Here is a 25,042-nt window from a genome sequence, read left to right as displayed (position 1 = left end):
TCTCGATCCACTGTACTAATTCCCTTTATAATTTTAAACACTTCAATCATGTCACCTCTTAATCTTCTTTTGCTTAAACTGTAAAGGCTAAGCTCTTTTAATCTTTCCTCATAATTCAACCCCTGTAGACCTGGAATCAGCCTAGTCGCTCTTCTCTGGACCTTTTCTAGCACTGATTTGTCCTTTTTGTAGCCTGGAGACCAAAACTGCACACAGTACTCAAGATGAGGCCTCACCAGTGCATTATAAAGGTTGAGCATAACCTCCTTGGACTTGTACTCCACAGATCGTGCTATATAACCTAACATTCTGTTAGCCTTCTTAATGGCTTCTGAACACTGTTTGGAAGTTGATAGCTTGGAGTCCACTATGACTCCTAAATCCTTCTCATAAGGTGTACTCTCGATTTTCCGACCGCCCATCGTGTATTCAAACCTAATATTTTTACTTCCTATGTGTAATACTTTACATTTACTGACATTAAATTTCATCTGCCACAAATCTGCCCAAGCCTGTATGCTATCCAAGTCCTTCTGTAATGATATAACGGATTCCAAATTATCTGCTAATCCACCTATCTTGGTATCATCTGCAAACTTAACCAGCTTGTTACTTATATTCCTATCCAAATCATTTATATATATTAAAAATGACATTCTCTGCTCCTGACGCTCGCACTCCTTTGAAGAGGAAGATCTGTTTGCATTGTTTTAATTGTGAGAAAGAACTGTCATCTCTGTCTTGCCATGGAGCACAGTTTAAACTTTTGACTAAAGGGTGTTATTTCATGTCTAGAGGGCTCCAATGATGTTAAAAAACGTATTTAGAAGGTCGTAAACAGGTTATTTTATGCTCTAACTGCGAAAATGTTTGATTTTTAAATAAAGAATCCTTCTTCGTGGAAATTCATTTATCGCGGTCGAGTCTGGAACGGATTAACCGCGATAAACGAGGGTTTACTGTACCTGACATTGTTGTACGGAGTGATTATTCATTGCAAAGTGAAGTAAAAAGTAACATTTACATTGTGCTCGTTTTTTTGTTGTTCTCTGTCAGATTAGCAGCCATTTTCTGGGTAGACCCAGGATGGCACTGGCACATCAGTTTTTACAGCTGGATGCCTGTCTTCTTCAATCTCTTTTCACAAAACCCAAAAGGGACGGTGACCTTATTCTAATCATGATCACCTGAGGTAAAATGCTTGTTGTTGTTGCTGTTATTTTAATCACTGTTGTGGATTTAAGTCATACGTAAACGATAAATGTCAACAGAACCGCCTTTCCGCTGTGCAATTCTCAACGGTGAGCTTGGTCCATTTTTTTGCTCCCTGCTAGACACACCACTCCATTTTGTAATTCCTCCCCCCAATAAATAGCTACCTTAGCAAGAAAGAACTGTATCAGAAGTATCATGATGAATACGCTTCAAAACTAACAAACAGATCGTTCTTTCATTGTGTATTTTTTGTAACCAAAATACAAGCTGCACTTCACCTCGCGTTTGCTTTTTTCAAACTTTCCAATGAATAGATATAATAAGCGCTTCCACAACATTTATTTCTGTCGCACATTTTCATACAAATAATGTAGCTCAAAGTGCTTTACATGATGAAGAAAAGAGAAATAATAGACAAAGTAAGAATCAGAATAAGACAACACTAATTAACACAGAATAAGAGTAAGGTGGTCCGATGGCCAGGGAGGACAGAAAAAACAAAAACAAACTCCAGACGGCTGGAGAGAAAAAAATAGAATCTGCAGGGGGTCCCGAGGCCATGAGACCACCCAACCCCCTCTGGGCATTCTACCTAAACATAAATGAAACCGTCCTCTTTGTATTTAGGGTTCTCTTGGAAGGACTTGATGATGATGGTCACGTCGACTTCTGGCTTTTAATCCACACATCATTTAATCAGAGACGAAGCTAATTTGCACATCTTTGGGATGTGGGAGGAAAACCAGAAGGTCTAGAGGTTGAATTAGCATAGACATGGGCACAGCATACAAACATCACGCAGAGTGCAACCAGGCTGGTACTGAAACCCAGCTGAAGAAACGGCTAGGCAGAAGTACATTTTATTACTATACATCTCATTTCAAACATATCGAGGGGGAAAAAAAAACAAATTTTAGAAGGTTTACAACTGTATGCAATGTCTGATTCATTATATTGGCAAATCCAAGATAGCCCTGAATTTAAAGACTCTCCTAATATCCATTAATTTGGCTCTAATCATATGTCTGGTGCTGCCAAAACATAACCGTGGCTCCTCATTAACTAGTAACTGTATTATATTAGCCGGACTGAAAGCCGACAGATGACTAAGTTACTTAGACTAGAATTAAGGGTCTAGCTATCAAATTCAATTAAAAACAAACATATAAACCAACAATTCTGGTACCCAGTTGAGCCTATTCTGTTTCTAAACCTTTTTTATCGTCATTCTATATTATATTATACTGTATATGGCACGCAATTTACCAGTACCTTCTTTCCAGCTGAGCAATTTCAAATGAACAACTTTTTAATAACGTCTGCTGTTTCTGTGCTAGCTATAAAACTAATAACCTAAGCAAATGTCCACCAGTATATCACAGAGTGATGTCACGTAATTAGTTTTAACTCCGCCCTCTGCTTTCAGGATCTTTGTCACGTGTCCTTGTCCCAGCCATGTAACTTCTCCAGTATGTGCCTCTCAAGCTGCGTTCCCTCACACCTCTTACCGTGCATTAAATACATTATGCTGTCAAGTTTGCATACTGTATATAATAGAGAGACTCCTGATCTGTCGCTTAACAGGGTCTGGCTACTATTTTGTGTCTGATGCCAGTAACATTTTCGTAAACAGAAAATTTCTCTAATGGGCACTTTTCTGGGCAGTATTTGTATCCTGTTAAAAATACTTTACCTTTCTTTTAACTTTGTCAATTTGTTAATCTTTAGAGAAAATCAATTAAAAATGAGAAACTGGATAAGAGGAGGCTTGGGCTTTCTACTCCAAGTCTAACTTAGTAACGGTATTTCCATCTATATCCTGGGGAGGTAACACTGCTAGATTTGATAATGGCAGCTCATTTCTTGTGCTCATTTCAAATTGTCAAGAGAATGTGCAACATTACCTCGAAGTTATTTAACAAAGTTTCAATTAGATTTAGATTAGGGCTCAGCCTGGGCTATTCTCTGTCATTTACCTTTTTGGTCTTTTGCCATCTTAATACAGTGTTTGACTTTCTGCTTATAAGCTGTTTAATAACAAGTATCATGGAAAGCAGGGTGTATTCTCTCAGACAGGCCTCACCCACTACAGTCTTAATTCCAACTGCTGCCACCCGGTCACAGGTTCAATTTCCCAAGGAGTAAAACAAATGTATGGTTCAAATACTCTCTCCGTCATCCCAACCAGGGCTGTGGAGTCAGTAGATAAATCCTTCGACTCTGACTTTTTAGTTTCCACTACTTCTGACTCCGACTCCTCTGTATTTAATATGCTAATATATCTTCCATGTTGATTGAAGGAAGGCTGCATACACGTCATCATTTAACCACAGAACTACTGGCTAGGAAGCTGACTCTCTACCGTATTGCTCAGTTTAAGTAAAAGAACCCCTGAACACACATCAGGCCATAGCGCACACACCTCCACCTACACCATTACACTTGTTTACTCTCACAAGAACTTGTTAAACACATTAGATCTGAAATAAAATGAAAACAATTTTTGTAACATACCACAATCCAGATTACAATATGTGAATGTCAGGTTGTATAATCGCTCATCTGAATTTCACACAAGTAGTAACACAACTATGCACTGGGCTTTATTCGCACACCAGAGAAGTATTTAATTAGGACTAGTGTTTGTGAAATGGGACATTTGAACTTGCTGTATTTTTTTTTCCATTACAATTTAAATGTCTTAGGAGTCGGTACATTTTTGCCGACTCCAGGTACCCAAAATTGACTCCGACTCCGCAGCCCTGATCCCAACTACACTTAATCTTCTAAACAGGTTCAATTTTAATAGATATCCACAGGCTTAAAACATGGGCTAAACACCTGATCAATCATCAGTAACCAGGTTTCCATCCAAGGAGTTTTTGCGAAAAAATATTTAGCGCTTCAAATTTTAGCTGATGGAAATGCTAATTATCGATAAAATGTTGTACATGTCGACATAATATTTTTCCGTTTAACTTTAGCGCATAAATTCCATATCGATACTTCAGATGTCGCAAAAACTACATTGGAAACACTTTTCGTCGGAAAAAAAGGGCTTTAACGCAAATAAATGTGTCACATGATACATTTTCATCATGTGCAATCAAAACGAGAATAGCGGAGCGGTTCGCATGGTCTGATGAAGAGACTCGTTATTTCTCGTCATGAGCCAATGCAGTAGCGGATAGGCTGGGTCTCCTGCTACTAAAAGGGGTACCTGAACTCCCTCCACATCAACTGTAGCCTGGGACTGTCTCTCAGGATCTATATATATATAATTCACTAAGGCAAGACGACCATGGAAAGCACGCCGGAAGGGGCGTGGATTCACTAAGCCGCCGACAAGTGAGACACCTATGGCACACGCAGGAAGGAGCCACACCCACCAACTCCAAGACCATTGGATACGATGACAATTCGCAGGGCCACGCCCACCAACTCAGACGCGACGACACAGAAAAAATGGCGTCATTTATAATTCGTCTGTCGTAGAGGCAACATGCAGCTCCGACCCACGCTGACTGTTCATAGAGGCATGTTTCTCGCGGAGGTGAATCGCCATATGCAGCGTGTAAAACGGTTTGCGAGAGCTATCCTATGGGATCCTTAAAACATTCCTTTACAACTGAGGTTAGAACACAATGAAGTAAGCAGTCTTTAAAAAACGAGTTTTCGGTTATGACCCATGACCGCGTGACCATAGCAAACTGTTTTACACGCTACATACAGCAATTCCCGTCTCACCTGCTTCACCAATGCAGGCCCCAAAACAGGACAGCCAACCGGGTAACCAAAGTCTTTGGGTTCAGGGGGGAGTATGGTTACAAAGCTGAAACTTAAAGGAATTGACGGAAGGGCACCACCAGGTGTGAAGTGGGGAGCGATTTGGCTGGTTATTTCCGAAAACGAACGAGACTCCAGCCTGCCGAATAGTTACACGACCCAATAGCGGTCGGGGTCCAAATTCTTAGAGGGACAAGTGGCTTTCAGCCACGTGAGATTGAGCATTAACAGGTCTGTGATGCACTTGTATGTCCGGTACTGCGTGCGCGCTACACTGAATGGATCAACGTGTGTCTACCAGGCGTGGGTAAGCCGTTGAACTCCATTCGTGATGGAGACCGTGGCTTGCAATTGTTCCCCACGAACGAGAAATTCCCAGTACGTGCGGGTCATACGCTTGAAATGATTACGTCCCTAACCTTTGTAAACCAACCCCCGTTCGTGTGACTTGGTGGATTACATAAAAAAAAAGAACAATGAAAAATCAACGTGGAAACCGACTGAGGCGGTGTTTGGAAAATTAACAGTCAGCATGACTAACAGGTGCGTGTGGACTGTACACAGACGAAAGCGACTCAGGTAGGGAGTTGGGGGCGGGCACATAAGCGGGCAGTGCGTACTGAACGAGGGCCGTTCAACCCCGTCCTTCACTTTGGAAAGAGAAGGCGTGACTGCGCTCCTCCGGCTTTCAGTCACGGACAATCGTATGTTGGTTCGTAGCGTGCATTGTTGCAATGTCACTTTTCTTGGTGGTTTATTAAATTACGGATCTTTCAAATGTTTACTTTTTCCTCTGTGCTTAAAAATCATTTAAAAAGCGGCCTGATTATGCGGCGTATGCTACGCCACGGATTGGCTAGTATCTAAATAATACATAAAAACCACAAAGGTAATTTACTGTGCCAGTCAAAATATTGAATAAACTGTGTGTTTCATTAACTAAACATTTTTTTCTTATTATTAAATGGCAGATGTTTTAGCATATATGAGAAATTCTCTCATTAATATTAACTTTAGTTTTTTTTTATTAAACGTTATTTTGTATTAATTCAAATTTCAGTTTTAATTAAAAACCTTAAGGGAAGCAGGTTACAGTGCTAATTCAGTTGTTATCGCACTGAGAAGGGATGTTGAAAGGTAGGCTCACCTGTACAGATCCGATGCTGCAAACACAGCAGCATCATGGGCACTTCCAGGAGTGCCAACGCAAATGTCTCGTATCATGCACCTGTTATCAACAAGGGCCTGGAGAACAATAGATGGCCATCCTTTGCGATTAATGTAATCGCGGTAGCCTTCCGTCGGGAGAAGAATAGGCACATGTGTGCCATCCAGCACACCGTAAATCTGTGGCACAAGATGCACCAAGGAATTGCGGTATGCAATTTCATTGGCCTCCACTACAGTCGGAAGTCTGATATAACGCCGCATTAATTTTTCTTCAATAGCGGTGCACACAGCATATACACATCGATGGACGGTAGTTTTACTAACCCCGAAAGTTTCTCCAACTACTCTATACTCGGCGCAGGTTGCCAGCTTGTAAAGGGCGATGGCAATCCGCTTTTGGGTTGGAACCGGTGGTCGGTGGCAACCTGTGATGGGCGCAAAATCAGGACTGATGAATCCACACAACATCTCAAACGTCGGCCGTGTCATTCTAAAATGTTGCAGCCAGAGATTTTCTGTAAAGTGTCTCCCCACCACCTCCTCCCAGAAGGTCTTATTTCGTCATCTCTCCCATACCCGTGGGTTTCGTCGCACTGGGGTACAGTAATCCCTCCTCGATCGCGGGGGTTGCGTTCCAGACCCCCCCGCGATAGGTGAAAATCAGCGAAGTAGAAACCATATGTTTGTATGGTTATTTTTATATATTTTAAGCCCTTATAAACTCTCCCACCCTGTTAACATTATTAGAGCCCTCTAGACATGAAATAACACCCTTTAGTCAAACGTTTAAACTGTGCTCCATGACAAGACAGAGATGACAGTTCTTTCTCACAATTAAAAGAATGCAAACACATCTTCTCTTCAAAGGAGCACCGTCATAAAGGAGCAGAGAATGTCAGACAGAGCGCTCGCTAAGAAAAGCAAACAATCAAAAAATCAATACGTGCTTTTAAGTATACAGAAGCACCGCGATAAAGCGGCATTTTGTAGAGGAGCGTCAGTGTCCTCTGTGCAAACAGCCCCTCTGCTCACACCCCCTCCGTCAGGCAGAGAGGGTGAGAAAGATAGAGAGAACCAAAAATCAAGCACCGCAGGAAGCATATCTTATATCATTGAGGAGGTTTAGTTAATATGTAATACATGCTCCGACTGGGTAGCTTCTAAGCCATCCGCCAATAGCGTCCCTTGTATGAAATCAACTGGGCAATCAAACGGAGGAAGCATGTACCATAAATTAAAAGACCCATTGTCCGCAGAAAGCAGCGAACCAGCGAAAAATCCGTGATATATATTTAGATGTGCTTACATTTAAAATCCGCTATAGAGTGAAGCCGAAAGTCGAAGCGCGATATAGCGAGGGATTACTGTACTTTCTTCGAGCTCTAGGGCTATCAGACAAGCAACTGCTTCATTCTGCTGTCGTCTTCGGATATTATGTACAATTCCAATTATTTGTAAAACTGAAATAACAGTAAGCTGGCAAATTTCAAAAAACTGTCTGAATAATCTCTTTGTTTAGTGGAGGGGGTGTAACGTGGAAAACAAAAGGTAGATAATTTGCGACATACACAAAATTATGTATGGAAACGGCTCAAGGGCAGATTTTTTTTCGGGATACAACAAAACTTATGCGACACTTCGTTTCGGGGGGATGACGTCATCACGCACACCATTTTATCGATAAAAAGGCAGTTGGATGGAAACAGGCTGGAGACAGCAAATTTCGCACATTTTTTTTTAACGTATATTCTGTTTGTCGATAACAAAACGTCTCAAAAAAACTGGATGGAAACTTGGCTAGTGAGGTTTAAATGTTGGCTTAATGTTTTTCTATAATATACAGAATCTGACAATACACCATATGTATTATGTTCACTGCTATATTTTACTTGTCTCTCTATTAAGGAAAAAAAATCTTGGGGAGGCAGAGTAGGGAGACGAGACGTGATCTTCTCAGAAGACAATCTGAAGTCCCGCAAGAGACACTTTAACTTACTCCCAGCTCTTAAAACAATGACAAGCAAAACACGCAGCTCGCAGCAGATGATCCGACCGCTTCTCCTTGTGTGCGTTCAGCCACCCTAACCCCCATTCCCTTCACAACACGAGCAGCAGAGACACGAAGTGGCAAAAAGGACAGCAGCGGTACAGGCTTTAAAATGATCGACGCACCCCTTCAGAAAGCAAGAAGCGTTATACGTCCTGCGAGAAAGAGATTTAACCACGCCCGTGGCCGGAAATAAAGGACAAGCATTGTTTTTACAACGTCACGCGAGACAAGGCAGTGAGCCATCATTTAAAACCTCACAGGTGGCACAGTAGTAGTGCTGCTGCTTTGCAGTATGGAGACTGTGGAAGATTGTGGGTTCACTTCCCGGTTCCTCCCTGTGTGGATAGCGCTTTGAGTACTGAGAAAAGCGCTATATAAATTTAATGAATTATTATTAAAACAAGTCCATGGACATCTAACCTAGCGGTTGTTGGGTTGCTTTTGGCAGACACGCATCATGTGCTCCCAGCTTTTAAAAGAACAACATGCGACAAGCACAGCAGGCAGCTCAACAGCAGCAGAAAGGCAGCAGATGATCCGACAGCATCTCCTTAACCTGCGTTCAGCCGCCCACCCTTCACAGCGCGAGCAGCGTTATACGTCCTGCGAGACAGAGATGTAACTAGGCCTGGGGCCGGAAATAAAGGACAAGTATTGATTCTACAAAAGTTTTTAAAGTAAAAGTGAAAATAATGCAGATGTAATAATTTCCATGAAAATAATCTCTTTAAATTGTATATCCGGTAAACCAAACACAGACGTGGGCGAGCGAAGCCCACTAGTTTGTATAAAATTTATATTTGATGGCTGTGTTCTTTGTGATGTGCTTTCATAAAGCTACGGTGTGATCTCTTAAAAGCAGCTGACAAACCAGATTTCTCTATTCTGATGATTAGATTGAAAAAAGAAAAAGGAGGCTTAATCTAATCTTCCCAATGTGTTCCTACGTGTGAGCCACCCACACAGCTCACAGTGAAAACAGATTTTATTCCTGAATCTATGCACAGTGCCTGAAACTACAAATCCCACAAAACCCTCCGCATCCATGCAAACCTGTTTTAAAGACACAGACCCCATATTTGCAAACCAGGTATCAGAGCCCCCGGTATTGTTAGTAACATTTAACAATCACCAAAAATGGCAACCCCTATATGGCAAAGCTACACAGAGATATGGAAAGCAGCAATTTCATGACACCAATGAAGGAAAAGATATTGGATTGACGAATGGGACTGCTGATGTTTGATCTTGCTGTATATTTGAACTAAAAATAATTAATGTAAACATTTTAACCAATAGCATAACCAGGTTTGATTCGGCAATGTGAAATGATTTAATATACACGGGCAAGCAATGTGGGGATACTTGCTGTTATAGAGCGACTCTGAGAGCGTTATTACAGCTTACCTACATCCACTAAGATGGAAATGGACAACTGAGATCAAAGACTGACAGAAACAAAAAGGAAAGAGCTATGCTACAGTGCCATCCCAACTACACCACCTCTCTAATTTGCAGAAAATACTTTTGGAAAGCAAATTCAAACACTTACATGCACTGGAAAAAAATGTTGTTCATCTGATCAAACAATTTGTCCTGGTAATGTTTTCTAATGGATTAGCAAGACTAGTCAATCTGTACTAAAGACAAAAGAAAGCTGCATTTTTTGAATAACATGATTTAATAATAATAATAATATGTTACGTCCATACGAGTCAACCTATTCAGCACAAGTATGTACACATCACAACATAGTGTTTAATCATTAGGGATACTTGGGCTCCTGACTGTCTTTACTCTGTACTGATTCTCATAAGGATGTATGCAATAGCAAGAGTTGCAAAGAATACACACAAAAATGTGTGTACACAAAAGATATGGTGTTTCAGGACAGGCAGCCTGAGAGTTTCACCAGTGTGAGGACTTGTAGAGGTTTACAGGAGCCTTGGTGTCATGCAGTCATCTCAGAGGAGTCTTAATCTCAGGTAAGCCCTGAGAAAACCACTGCCGAGACTTAATTACACCTGATTCCTCATAGAAGTCTTATATTACATTTGTCCCAACTTTTTTGGAATGCGATGCAAGCACCACATTTGGAATGGGTATGTCCATCCATCCATTATCCAAATCGCTATATCCTAGCTACAGAGTAACATGGGGTCTTCTGGAGCCAATCCAAGCAAGCACAGGGTGCAAGGGCGCCAGCCCACCGCAGGATGCACACACACACATACATACACCCACACACCAAGCACACACACACACACCAATTTAGGATCGCCAATGCACCTACCCTGCATGTCTTTGGACTGTGGGAGGAAACCCACGCAGACACGGGAAGAACATGCAAACTCCACACAGGGAGGACCCGAGAAGCAAACCCGGGTCTCATAACTGCAAGGCAGCAGTGCTACCACAGTGCCACCATGCTGCCCATAATATAATATAACTGCTATTTATCAAAGATAGGCAGCAGAATAATTTAAATCCATCTTCCAACCCTCTATATTCTAACTACAGGGTCACGGGGGTCTGCTGGAGCCAATCCCAGCCAACATAGGGCATAAGGCAGGAAACAAACCCCGGGCAGGGCGCCAGCCCACCGCAGGACACACACACACACACACACCAAGCACACAATAGGGACAATTTAGGATCACCAATGGACCTAACCTGCATGTCTTTGGACTGTGGGAGGAAACCCACGCAGACACGGGGAGAACATGCATACTCCACGCAGGGAGGACCCGGGAAATGAATCCAGGTCTCCTAACTGCAAGGCAGAAGCGCTACCCACTGCGCCACTGTGCCGCCCGAATGGGTATGTATTCACTAAAAAAAAAAAAAATGCAGTTGCTCCAGCTTAACATTAATTTTCTTGTCAATTTACTATTTTTAGCCCAGGTTAGTTAAGATTAAAGAAGTAACAGTTTTCTACTTTTAATAGCACTTTACAAGTTGACGCAACCTTTACGGAGGTTTTTACACAAATAACAATGTTGGGCAGTTTTGAATGCATAATTCAAACTTTACTTTTTCTAACATAATGAACCCCTTGTATTGTTAACGTTGAGGCCTATTTTACTGCATTTTCCTTTGGTCATAGAGTGTAAAGAATAAAAATATATATATATATATATATATATATATATATATAAGTCACTAGTGTTTTTGGGATAACTGGTGGTTTGTGCGCACATATATACTTATTGTTGAATATTTGTCTGTCTTTTCATTTTCCAATATATCAGTGTTTGATTGTACATATCTGTTTACTGTTTTCTGATTATTTAGTCGTGTCGGGGAAGAAATAAGACAACTTGTAAGGAGTACAGCTTGTTATTAGAGCAAGAAACCTCAGGTAATCTAAGGAATAAGTCTTGGTAGTGTAGTGGCCGGTCTGGGTAAGGGGTCAGCCGTTACAACATGTTTCTTAAGAAAGTGGTTTCATTGTGGCATTTCAGATTGCAGAACTGAGGCTTTACAAATGTCAGCAACCTGAAAACCAAGTAATAATAATAATAATAATAATAATAATACTTCTTTGCACTTATATAGCACTTTTTCTCACTACTCAAAGCGCTCAAGGGCTCAACAGAGCAGAGTCCCTACTGGCATTTACGGGATTCGAACCGGCTACCTTCCGATTGGCAGCGCAGATCCTGAGCCTCAGAGCCACCACTCCGCTAAGTGAAGAGAGTAACAGGTTTTAGCGCTGCTATTACAATTACAAACTCCAATTATCATTTAAAATGACTAAATAAGGATGATTTAAGAGAGTTGGGCATTTGGACTCTGAAGAAATGGCTGCTGAAGATGGGGCATTGAAGTCATATGTGACTAACAATCAGTCATTTTAAATAGTAATAGTCATTAGCAACACTAATAATGTCTTCACCGTATTTTTAAATGAATTTAATGATATCTTGATAAAAATGGTATTGATTTCTATCAAATACATGAACATTTCTAGGTGTGTCCAGACTTTTGACTAGCAGTACACAGGAGGCACGTGTGCAGAAGAGCAATAGGAAGAAGGTGGAGCAGATAAAGGTGGGATACACGGCAGAGGGTGTTCTCGTCCCGGACAGAGCACCAGTCCATCTTAGGATTCATTCATACAAACACCTGGACTCACTACCATCAATTTTGGAATTGCCATTCAACCTAAATAACACTTCCTTGTGAACATAGGAGAAAAACCACAAAGACACAGGGAGAACGTGCAAACTCCATATGAACACCAACTAGGCAGAGGACACTGCGTCCATGTGCAAGCAGCTCTGTTTAGTGTGTTGTCCAAATATGCAGCTCCAGAAAACAAAAAGGAAACGATCTAGAAATCTGACCAAAATCATATATTTAAGATTTTAATTACTTATCTACTGACTTCAATGGCTATTGTAAAGGCAACAGCTCACAAATGCCTAGAAGGGATTAAGAAAAAAAGATGAATAATTTATTTAAACTATAAATAAGGGTTTCGCTCTTAGGCATTAGTCTAGTTTGTCATCTATACAGTAACCTATCATAGTGTTAGTAATTCTTTAGGAAAATAATTGCAAGACAAAACTACATATCATGAATATAATAAATACAAGTCAAGAAAATAAACAAGACACAATTAACTAAAGACTACAGAGCACGAATAACAGAGGCAGATGATGAAAAGAAATGGAAACCCTTGAGTTTTCTTGGGTTAGTCTCTACAAGCTCTGCACACCTGGACCTGAAAATGGCAGTTCACAGACACTTCCCATCTAATCTAACAGAGTTTGAGAGGATCTACCAGAAATAATGAGATAAGCTGTGCAATTCCAGGGGTTTCATGATTGCAGAGACTTACCCAAGAAGACTCATAGCTGGAATTGCTGCCAAAGGGGCTTCAATAAACTGAATGTAAGGTCTGTGAATGACAGATTTTAGTTTTTGATTTTTAATAAATCTGCAAACCTTTTAGAAAAAAATGCTTTCTCTTTGCCATTATGGGTTATTACTTGTAGATCGATGGGCACAAATTTCAAATGTATCCATTTAAATTGAAATCTACGAGACAATACATTGTGCCGAAAGTGAGGTTGTCTGAGAGCTTTCTGAATCCACTGCATTGAAACAATTGCTTTTTGCACTGAAGATAGATAGATAGATAGATAGATAGATAGATAGATAGATAGATAGATAGATAGATAGATAGATAGATAGATACTTTATTAATCCCAAGGGGAAATTCCTTACCTGAATCTGAAAGTCATCTAACAACAAGAACCTATCACTGCGACCAGTAAGCAAGGAGATTAGATCCAAAATGTTACTGTCACTAACAAACTCTGGCAGATATACAAACTAAAGTTACATTCAGAGACCTGAATATCACGGTCATAATTGTAGAAACAGGTCACCTTAAAAACCACACGGGTTTCCGCTCCCATATGGCTTAGGCTTTGTATCAGACGTGTACAAAAGATACAATGACGACTGTGCACTGCTACTTGCTCCAGAAGCCGGGTACAGGAATTCATTAATAATTTTACTAGTTTCCATCTAACTCTCAGGTTTACCTTCAATGCTTCTAGCACAACTCTTCCATTTTTAGATGTCAGTCTTTCTATCAGCTTTCCAGAACTTAAAACCTCTGTCGATTAGTCTCACACACTTACCTTCTCTGCAGCTTATTCCAGCTCTGGCATACTAAAAACTTTCAACCTCTTTCACAGTTCCTTAGACTCTGCTGCCTCTGCAGTGATGAGGGTAACTTCTGTAATGAAGCACTCAGAATGAGGAGTTTCTTCCTTAATAGAGGAAAGCTATTTCCATATTGTGGACAGGGCCCTAAATCAAACAAGGTGTAGGCCTAATAACCTCCACTCTAGGAGGAACCTCAGTAATTAAACCTGCACAGCAGTCAGTGGTCACTGTGTGTCGCACACTCCGCTCATTAAAGAAAATGTCCCCCATTTTGCATACTGATCTTTCTACAAGAAACTTTCTTTCCTAACCCTTCCTTGATCTTCTTCCATTGACTACCTAACCTATGTAAATTTCTTGTCTGCAGCTACCATCATTTCCCACCAGGGAACAATGACTGTAACAGAAGTCACTGTGTAATGTAGACAGACAGTCAGATATTGAACACCATGAAGACATAATGAACATTTACAGGAAAAAAATGTTTTGATCAATCTACAAAATTAATACTGGTCAGTGAATTGAAACAATGGAGGGGTCAGTAATGGGGATTGAACCAACAATTTATGATTTTAAAGAAGACTTTCCATAGAAGGCTTATTGATATTGTAATGTACAATTGCTTCCATGTTTCTAAAATAAAAGCACTGGCAGAATTACTGACTCACTCACAATCAAACACTGAAACGATGGCGGGGACTGAGACTGCAGCCTTGTGGTTTACTGTCTGCAGATAAACGACTTATACCACTACACACCTTACTCCATAGACTGATTTTCTACAGTAAAACCAACAACAACGTAATTACCAGCATCATCACAATGTCGCAGTTCTATATTTCTGCAATGAGGGTATTGGAATATGAAGTGACTTGGAGTGGTCTTGTCACATGTACCGAGTACAGCGAATTCATCACTTGAAAGTCCGACCAACCCGCAACACGTCATCACTCTGCTATCGAAAACAAGAATGTGTTCAAATATAAAACTTTATTTCCTAGGGTTTATAACCAATATTGTGGCTGTACAGCTCCCAACAGCGTGATGACGGCTATTTCAAGTCAAGTGGCTTCATTGTCATACCATTCATACACCACATTACAGAATACAGTGGAACAAAATAACGTGTCCTGGGACTGTGGAGTAACACATACATAAAAACAGGATAAGAGTAAGACAATAATGAACTAAACTATACTAGAGATAGAAAGATAGATGAAAGGCACTTTATGATAGATAGATAGATAGATAGATAGATAGATAGATAGATAGATAGATAGATAGATAGATAGGATGCACTATATAATAGATAGATGTTCACAGGAGGTGATTTGGCTTTTCAAAGCAGCTCTTCAAATAAATGTATAAACTGATAGAAAAATAAATATATACACATACACTACAGTCTGAACACAAATCCAAATGCCTGAAAAGAAAAAAAATAATCAAAAAGAAAGAAAACTTCTAAGTAGGTAGCCATAGTCACAGCGAGGCACTATGCAGGTGTACATCTGTTGGTATAAAGGAGCCCCCGTTATATTTCTTCTCACACGACTACTGAATAATTTGTTGGCTGAAAGTACTGAATGTCAGTGTCAGAGAGAGAGGAATTTGCAGTATTGTTCATAATGGCACTCTGTTTTCGTTCTCTCCTTCGCTGCTACCACCTGGGGGTCCCCATTTGCCAATATGTCATCAACCATACCCGTGTATCTGGTCAATCGGGTAAATTCACTATTAGACACTGGGGCTCTTGCCAGTCTAAAAATCTTATGTACTGCACTTCTTGTAGGAAACGTCCAGCCATCTGTGAAACAGGGAGTCTAGCAGACCATTTCGGGGAGTATATCAAAGATTCCTGTTGAACACATCCACTGACCATGGCCGCACAGATCTTTCTGTTTGTGTTCTTTATCAGGGCTTCAAACACTCTTTTCAAAAGAAAATCAGTAGCTAAGATCACACATTTCGTCAGGTCTCAATGACCAAACGAACTTTGTTTAAATAGATCACTTGCTTCACCTTTTCTAACGACAGCTTCATCTCGGGCACTCTCACCTTTCTCCTTTTATCTGCCCAGGCTTTATTCCGTCCTTCCTCCTCCTTTATGAGTCTCCTGCTTTTTACTTTCCTTTTGACAACTGATGAAGGCTACATGGCTTGCGTCATTAACCTTTTCTTTTCAGCTTTACCATTTGTCTGACTTAGGCTGGTCCTTGTGTGTAAATAAACAGACATGATCGCTTTTACAATCCCCTGCACGAAGTAAAACATCTGGAGGCGTCTTCGCCACTCCATGCGAAACCTTCACTTTTGGGAAACCTGAACTCAGACTCCGTCAAATGACGCAAATCTGCAGTTACGCTTCGCTTCTTTTTTTTTCTCCTAACCGAAGCCTCCCAGGTAAGGCTCCCCGCTGGGGCTCGTGACGTAACGGGTCCAGGGCTCGGCGGCAGGCACCATTTACGCTAAAAGCCCAGGGGCTCCGACGCGGCCGCCACTGTTGGCAAAGCACGCGTTCGCTCAGGCGTGACACGAACCTTGTACAGTAAAACGAGCGACTGCCATGACGTTCTCTCACTCTTTGCCTTGAATCACCTGCGTAAGGTGGCACCTCCTTGAGGAAGTAATCGCTTGTATTTTATTTTCCATTTTAACCTGTCAGACTGCCTTTTAAACGTCCCTCACGGCGCTGACAAGGTCCAACCGGGCGGCAGGGGGCCCTGGTCCGGTTGCGAGAAGCGGAGGTTAGTCCGACTCGGCACCCAGCGGCAGAACCAAAATATACAGCGTTCGGAGCGCGATGCCGGTAGCAGCGTGTCTCGTAAAGGAACTCACCCTTCTCGTAAGGAGGTCCCGCACGAGGCCGCGTGTCCCCCGGGTGTGCGGGCGGACGAAATGTCACGGTTTGTTTTGGTTTTCACTTCTGTTCACAGCAAACAAGAAACTTCCACCATCTTCGCAACCTTGTCACGTGACGAGCGCAGGGTGGCTGGCCGGCACGCGCACGTCGTACGCGTGCCCGCCAGCCCATGGAGGCGTCGGGTTCGCGCAGGGATGCTCGGTCGAGTATTTGAATTAGCAGGTGAAAAGTGAAATTCTCTTCCCCGTTTCAATGATCTTCACATTGAATGAATATTTTTAGAATTTAGAGAAGAACGATAAAGTACTGACGGGCAATCGCTAAAAAAAAATGACACAACCGGAAACGTGCGTTGAAGAATCGCATATGGATCGTTGAAATTTGTCTTCTCGTTCGCTTTTCCTGGTGATCGTACAATCATATGAAAAAGTAAATACACCCCATGGAAATTGTTGCCTTTTTTAATATACTTCTCAAAAAAATGAAAGGAGCACTTTTTAATCCGAGTATAGCATCAAGTCAATGAAACTTCTGGGCTATTGATCTGGGCAGTTAAGTAGCAAAGGGGCTTGTTAATCACTTTCAGCTGCTTTGGTGTTAATGAAATTAATAACAGGTGTACCAGAGGGGTAACAATGAGACGACCCCCAAAACAAGAACGGATGGTTTAACAGGCGGAGGCTACTGACATTTTTTCCTCCTCATAACCAGAAGAAAAGGGCTTCTGAAGGCGGTGATCAGCGCGAGCTCAAGCGGGTGCAGAAGGAACTCCGAGTCCAGATCAGGGTGGTGAAGGAGCAGCACAGGAGAAAGCTGGAGCAGAAGTTGCAGAATAACAGCATGAAGGGAGTGTGGGATGGGATGAAGATCATCACTGGCTGCAGCTCGAAGCGGGATGCCATCATCGAGAGAGACGTGGAGAGAGCAAACCAGATGAACAACTTCTTTAACAGGTTTGACCACCCTAACCCACTCTCAAATCGGAGTACTGCATCCTCCACCCATCCATCTGCTGATACCCGCATAGTAGAGACACCCAACAATTACAGCAGCCCAGGTGAGCAGAGAGCTGAGGAGACTTCATGCCAGCAAAGCAGCGGGTTCAGATGGAGTATATCAGTCACGACTGCTTAAGGCCTGTGCGCTGGAGCTGGGGAGTCCTCTACAGCGCATCTTCAACCTGAGCCTGGAACAGGGGAGAGTCCTGAGGCTTTGGAAAACATCTTACATCACCCCAGTCCCAAAGGTATCACGTCCTGGTGAGCTGAATAACTTCAGGCCTGTCGCTCTGATGTCACATGTGATGAAGACCATGGAGTGGCTGCTCCTTCACCACCTGAGGCCACAGGTCTGCCACGCCCTCGACCCTCTGCAGTTCGCATACCAGGAGAAGGTGGGAGCAGAGGATGCCATCATCTATATGCTACACCGATCCCTCTCCCACTTGGACAGAGGCAGTGGTGCTGTAAGAATTATGTTTCTGGACTTCTCTAGCGCCTTCAACACCATCCAACCTCTGCTCCTTAGGGACAAGCTGACAGAGATGGGAGTAGATTCACACCTGGTGCCATGAATCGTGGACTATCTCGCAGACAGACCTCAGTATGTGCGTCTCGGGAACTGCAGGTCTGACATTGTGGTCAGCAGCACAGGAGCGCCGCAGGGGACTGGACTTTCTCCGGTCCTGTTCAGCCAACATACATCAGACTTCCAATACAACTCGAAGTCCTGCCACGTGCTAAAGTTCGCTGACGACACTGATATGGTGGGCTGCATCAGAAGTGGGCAGGAGGAGGAGTATAGGAACCTAATCAAAGACTTTGTTAAATGGTGCGACTCAAACCACCTACACCTGAACACCAGCAAAACCAAGGAGCTGGTGGTGGATTTTAGGAGGACCAGGCCCCTCATGGACCCCATGATTATCAGAGGTGACTGTGCAGAGGGTACAGACCTATAAATACCTGGGAGTGCAGCTGGATGATAAATTGGACTGGACTGCCAATAATGCCCTGTGCAAGAGAGGACAGAGCCGACTATACTTCCTTAGAAGGTTGGCAACCTTCAACATCCCCAATAAGATGCTGCAGATGTTCTATCAGAGGGTTGTGGTGAGCGCCATCTTCTACGCAGTGGTGTGCTGGGGAGGCAGCATAAAGAAGAGGGACGCCTCACACCTGGACAAACTAGTGAGGAAGGCAGGCTCTATTGTAGGCACAGAGCTGGACAGTTTGGCATCCGTGGCAGAGCGATGGGCACTGAGCAGACTCCTGCCAATCATGGAGAATCCACTGAACAGGATCATCTCCAGACAGAGGAGCAGCTTCAGTGACAGACTGCGGTCACCATCCTGCTCCACTGACAGACTGAGGAGACCCCCACACTATACGACTCTTCAATTCCACCCGGGGGGGTAAACGTTAACATTATACAAAGTTATTGTCTGTTATACCTGCATTTTTAATTAACTCTTTAATTTTAATATTGTTTTTTTATCAGTATGCTGCTGGAGTATGTGAATTTCCCCTTGGGATTAATAAAGTATCTACTATCTATCTGTTATATAGTGCCTTTCACATCTATCTATCTGGTTTGTCACTCATTTTACATTTATCAGTGTCACTACTGGTAGCATGACTCCATACCTGGACCCTCCAGAGGTTGGTTGCACAGGTAGTCCAACTTCTCCAGGATGACCACTGCAGCCCTCCAGGACCGTGACTGAGGACCCCTGTACTATTGAAATAAATGTTGTTTTTGTTATTAAGTTTTCAGACTGATTCCATCTTTAAACTGCCTCGGTAGGTGTGTGTGTCTGTGTGTGTGTGTGTGTGTGGGTGTGTGTGTGTCTGTGTGCATGGACTCCCTTAATCTAAACACTTATCCAGGGTTCATTACTGCCATATGCTTGATACTGCGAAGTGAGCCTCCAGCTCCTTACAGCCATAAGTTAGACCAGTACTTCTCAAACTCGGTCCTGGGGACCCCCTGCAGCTGCAGGTTTTTGTTCCAACCAGCTTCATAATCAGTGACGACACCTGATAACACTGAGCTCATTTAATTACGAGATTAGGAAATACTAAGTCACAAAGAATACAGTAAGGTGTGAAGGCCAGGAGGACAGAAAAAAGCAAAAACTCCAGAGTGCTGGGAAAAAAAATGCAGGGGTTCTGAGCCCACAAGACCACCCAGCCCCTTAACATAAATAATCAAAATCATTCTTCATGGTTTTTAAGTTTCACGTGGAAGAATTAGTTGAGGATGGTCATCTGTCCTTCAATCCATCAATGTGTGGTCTGCATACACAACAATGCAGTCTCTCAGTTCCCTCTTTCTCTCTTTCTTCTTTTTCCCGTTGCACTTGACCCAGCTTGTCACTCATCTCTAGCATATAGACGGCCAATGACCTGAGGTGACTTTAAACGTCAGGGGTAGACCTAAAAAAAAATCTTAAGTCCACCAACAAAAATAGCCCATTTATGCTGGCCTCTGAGACCACCGCACAATCCTGTAGGTGCTGCCTAGGCCTTAAAAGATACGTTGAAAACCTTTTGAAGCTGAAGTTATTTTTCTTCATTATCATTGTGTACATATTTGGCCTTGGAAACTTGTGTTCATAAGTGAAATATTAACTGCAAATTAAAACAAAAACAATGTCAAATAGCAGATTAAAGCCTCTGTTATTGGGAATCCAAGTCAAGTTGGGGAGCAGGCACTGGTACAACGCGGTGCCACATCCACTACACGATGAAACATTTCTGGTTATGGGGTATGGTGAGGGAGTGCATGTGTGTGTAGCAGGACTGTTTGTGATATCAATCACCTGAAGGACAGAATACGGACTGTGGTATCATCTATTCTGCGCAAAATGTGTGTCCGGGCTTTAAATGGCACTGTTGCTTGTTGGTTTTTGTCTGTTGAACATGATGACAAGCAGGCTGAGACATTCCTGTAAATCATCTTGCACATATGAAGTAACAAGTCAAGATGGGGAGCATGCACTGGTCCAGGGCATGGCCGCATTCACTACATGACGAAACAACTTGGGATCCCCCCAGGCAGACATACGGTTCCAGTCCCACCCTCCAGAAGTGACCCTCTATCTGCCGCAGCCAGGTGTTAATTGAGTGTCTCCTTGGCCCGGTCCAGCCACTCTGATCCTTAACATTGAGGATCACCCTCGGGTAATCGCACCACATGCCCGTTGTGCCGTAACTGACGCTCCCTCACAATGCAGGTAATGTGCCTCATTCAGGACTCCATGAGCAACACAAAGTCAAACCAACGGGACCCAAGGATTTTCTGGAGAGACACACATGAAGGAGTCCAGTCTTCATCTCAGGTCACTGGATAGCGTCCATGTCTCAAAGGAAACCTAAAATATTCTCATTTTTACCAAGAGTGTAAGTAAACTACCAGTAAATAGAGTTCTTAGGGTAATATCAGCCAGTAATTAAGCAAATTGTTGTTTCTGTGCTATCACATGGCGTTTTATATCAAGCATACCTTATCACAAGACATTATAATAGTAACTTTTTAAATAAATAATAAAAGGTCCTAAAATGAATGTCATTCTCAGGGTTCTCCACCAAAGTGATGTTTTTCCCCAGAGCTATAAATAAGACTTTGAATATACAGGAAGGAAAGGAAAACCCAGAAACGGCACAGTTTGATTGCACAGAGGAAGTGTGAAGCTTAAATGGTCACAATGCTCAATCAGGCAATAGCCAGAAGACAAATGAGACAGCGGTATTCTTACACACAAAGGCGGACAAGGACACCTGCTCAGAAATGACAACCTTTGCATCTGACATTCCTTTATTTATTTTTTTTTTTTTTCCAGGTCACTTCTTGTTACAGAATGGAAATTTTTTTTGTTTTGTTTTGGACAGCAAGTAAACTTTCAATCCAGTCTGAGACCAAACAGATTAAAGGTGGCAGTGGAACCTTTCGTTTTAATTTCACTGCCACCACTACTCGTATTGACTAAGGTATCTGCAGAACATTTCATTAGTCAGTTTTTGAGTCGTACTTTTATACACATAGCTTATATCGGTTTCTGCTCTTTTGAAAGCAATCAAATGAAGAAAAGCAAAGAGAACAATTAACATATCCTTGAAGCAATTTGCTATCTTTCAAGCTGATCAGTAGACCAGAAACAAATGGATACAGGTAAGAAAAGAGAGCTCCTTCATCCACCCTAATGTGTGTTAATAACACAGATTCTGACATATTAGTAGATTTGTGAAATTTGGGCATGACGCAGATGTTGGAGAGATGGCAAATATTAGGAGTCAGAAGAAAACAATTTGTAAAGACCTGGACAAACGCCTGGATGATGAAGTTTAATTTGGGCAAATGCAGAGTGATGATGAGTGGACATCAGCTCTCACACGCACAACCTTTGCAAACCATCTTGCATCACCCCAGTCCCAAAGGTATCACGTCCTGGTGAGCTGAATGACTTCCGGCCTGTCGCTCTGACGTCGCATGTGATGAAGACTATGGAGTGGCTGCTCCTTCACCACCTGAGGCCACAGTTCCGCCACGCCCTCGACCCTCTGCAGTTCGCATACCAGGAGAAGGTGGGAGCGGAGGATGCCATCATCTATATGCTACACCGATCCCTCTCCCACTTGGACAGAGGCAGTGGTGCTGTAAGAATTATGTTTCTGGACTTCTCTAGCGCCTTCACCACCATCCAACCTCTGCTCCTTAGGGACAAGCTGACAGAGATGGGAGTCGATTCACACCTGGTGCCATGGATCGTGGACTATCTTACAGACAGACCTCAGTATGTGCGTCTTGGGAACTGCAGGTCTGACATTGTGATCAACAGCACAGGAGTGCCGCAGAGGACTGGACTTTCTTCAGTCCTGTTCAGCCAACATACATCGGACTTCCAATACAACTCGGAGTCCTGCCACGTGCAAAAGTTCACTGACGACACTGCTATGGTGGGCTGCATCAGGAGTGGGCAGGAGGAGGAGTATAGGAACCTAATCAAGGACTTTGTTAAATGGTGGGACTCAAACCACCTACACCAAGGAGCTGGTGGTGGATTTTAGGAGGCCCAGGCCCCTCATGGACGCCGTGATCATCAGAGGTGACTGTGCAGAGGGTGCAGACCTATAAATACCTGGGAGTGCAGCTGGATGATAAACTGGACTGGACTGTCAATACTGATGCTCTGTGCAAGAGAGGACAGAGCTGACTATACTTCATTAGAAGACTGGCGTCCTTCAACATCCCCAATAAGATGCTGCAGATCTTCTACCAGACGGTTGTGGCGAGCGCCCTCTTCTATGCGGTGGTGTGCTTGTGAGGCAGCATAAAAAAGAGGGACGCCTCACGCCTTGTGAGGACTTGTGAGGAAGGCAGGCTCTATTGTAGGCACGGAGCTGGACAGTTTGACATCCGTGGCAGAGCGACGGGCGCTGAGCAGACTCCTGTCAATCATGGAGAATCCACTGCATCCACTGAACAGGATCCTCTCCAGACAGAGGAGCAGCTTCAGCGACAGACTGCTGTCACCATCCTGCTCCACTGACAGACTGAGGAGACCCCACACTATGCGACTCTTCAATTCCACCCAGCGGGGTAAACGTTAACATTATACAAAGTTATGGTCTGTTATAAAAATGTTTAATATTGTTTTTTATCAGTATGCTGCTGCTGGAGTATTGGAATTTCCCCTTGGGATTAATAAAGTATCTATCTATCTATCTATCTATCTAACCTCTACAAACAAAGACTGCACTTGACGTCCTACTCATTAATCTTCACACCACTACATCTTTTATGCTCCCACGTCTGACAAGCTGTGCAGCGGACTGAGTTTGTCCCAATACGTTTACCACACATGCTGCATGGTCAAGCACCCACCTCTTCCTCGCCTCCTGTCTATTTGCTTCTTACCATCACATCTGTCTTTCCTGCATTTACCTGAAGGACGTCTGTGTCCAAATTATCTTTCCATTTTAGCCATTTATTCAATTCCACTTCACTTTCTGCCATCAAAATGACAAAATCCACATACGGGAGCTCACAAGGAAATCATTCACACACCTTCATGTCTGTCGTGAAAAGCAATAGACTCAGAACGGATCCCCCATGGTGTCACAATCCCTCCTAACCCACTAACAGCTGTGTTTGGTGTACTTCCAGATGGGCTTAAAGTGGAGAAGAACAAACAAACTGTAATGGCCTTTACTACACTATTGGCACAGAGACTTGTCTCGCTCAACTGGAAGAATCCTAACTCTCCTGTCTGAAGTCAGAGGGTAACTGATGTTTTATCCATCCATCCATCCTTTATCCAACCCTCTATATCCTAACTACAGGGTCACGGGGGTCTGCTGGAGCCAATCCCAGCCAACACAGGGCGCAAGGGTGCCAGCCCACCGCAGGGTACACAAACACACACACCAAGGACAATTTAGGATCACCAGTGCACCTAACCTGCATGTCTTTGGACTTGAAAACTCCACGCAGTGAGGACCTGGGAAGAGAACCCGGGTCTCCTAACTGCGAGGCAGCAGTGCTACCCACTGCACCACCGTGCCACCCTTCCGTAAAATCAGTTACAAAAAAAATAAAAATTCTCCAATCCGCTTAATCCAGTCCAGGGACCAGAGTCTGTCTTAGCAGGATTGGGCACAGCGTTGGAAACTTCTTTGGACAGGATGATAATCCATTGTAGGGTTCAATCGCACACTCACACTGACATTCATGCCAGGCTGCTTTGGAATTGTCAGTCAATGTGACGTGGATGCGTTTAAATAGGTATAGGGAAAAATTACAAACTGCACGCAGACCAAAACTGGGCTTGGGATTTGATCCCACAAGACTGGATCTGCGAGGCAAAACCATATGGAGTTGCTGTCTGTCCACGGCTGTTTCTAGCCAAGCACTTGTTCCAGCCAGGCTAGGCTCAGGCACCTGGGAAACTGAATTGAATTAAACAGGTTTGGGAATGTTAAGCTAAAAAGATACCAATTAACCTAACAGGTATATCTTTGGGTTACAGCAGGAATTCAGAAAACCACTAGAGAGATGATGGGGATGTGCGGACTGCATATATAGTGTAACAAAGGCGCTATATAGGCGCCTGACCCGACACGGAGGCACGTATAAAAACCAACAAACTTTTATTATTCTTCACCTGTGGGGTACACCTTCCCCGTAATCCCCACAACACAGTCTCAAGTGTACAAATAAGCACTTGAAAACACACCACACACTTCTCTCTTCTGGCACCACCACTCCTCCTC

General features: G+C 43.0%; 1 protein-coding gene across 1 annotated transcript in view; it reads right to left on the bottom strand.

Annotated features, from left to right (window-relative positions):
• The window catches only part of itcha (itchy E3 ubiquitin protein ligase a), an 80,839-nt gene extending 63,598 nt beyond the window's left edge, over positions 1–17,241 (bottom strand). Inside the window, exon 1 of the mRNA XM_039767351.1 lies at positions 16,745–17,241. The gene's annotated coding sequence lies outside the window, so the exon portion shown is untranslated. The remainder of the gene's footprint in view (positions 1–16,744) is intronic.
• Positions 17,242–25,042: the final 7,801 nt, after the last annotated feature.

This window comes from Polypterus senegalus, chromosome 10 (assembly GCF_016835505.1).
Source record: "Polypterus senegalus isolate Bchr_013 chromosome 10, ASM1683550v1, whole genome shotgun sequence".
NCBI lineage: Eukaryota > Metazoa > Chordata > Cladistia > Polypteriformes > Polypteridae > Polypterus > Polypterus senegalus.
The sequence above is the reverse complement of the archived record's forward strand: the minus strand, read 5'-3'. Positions and strand labels throughout refer to the sequence as shown.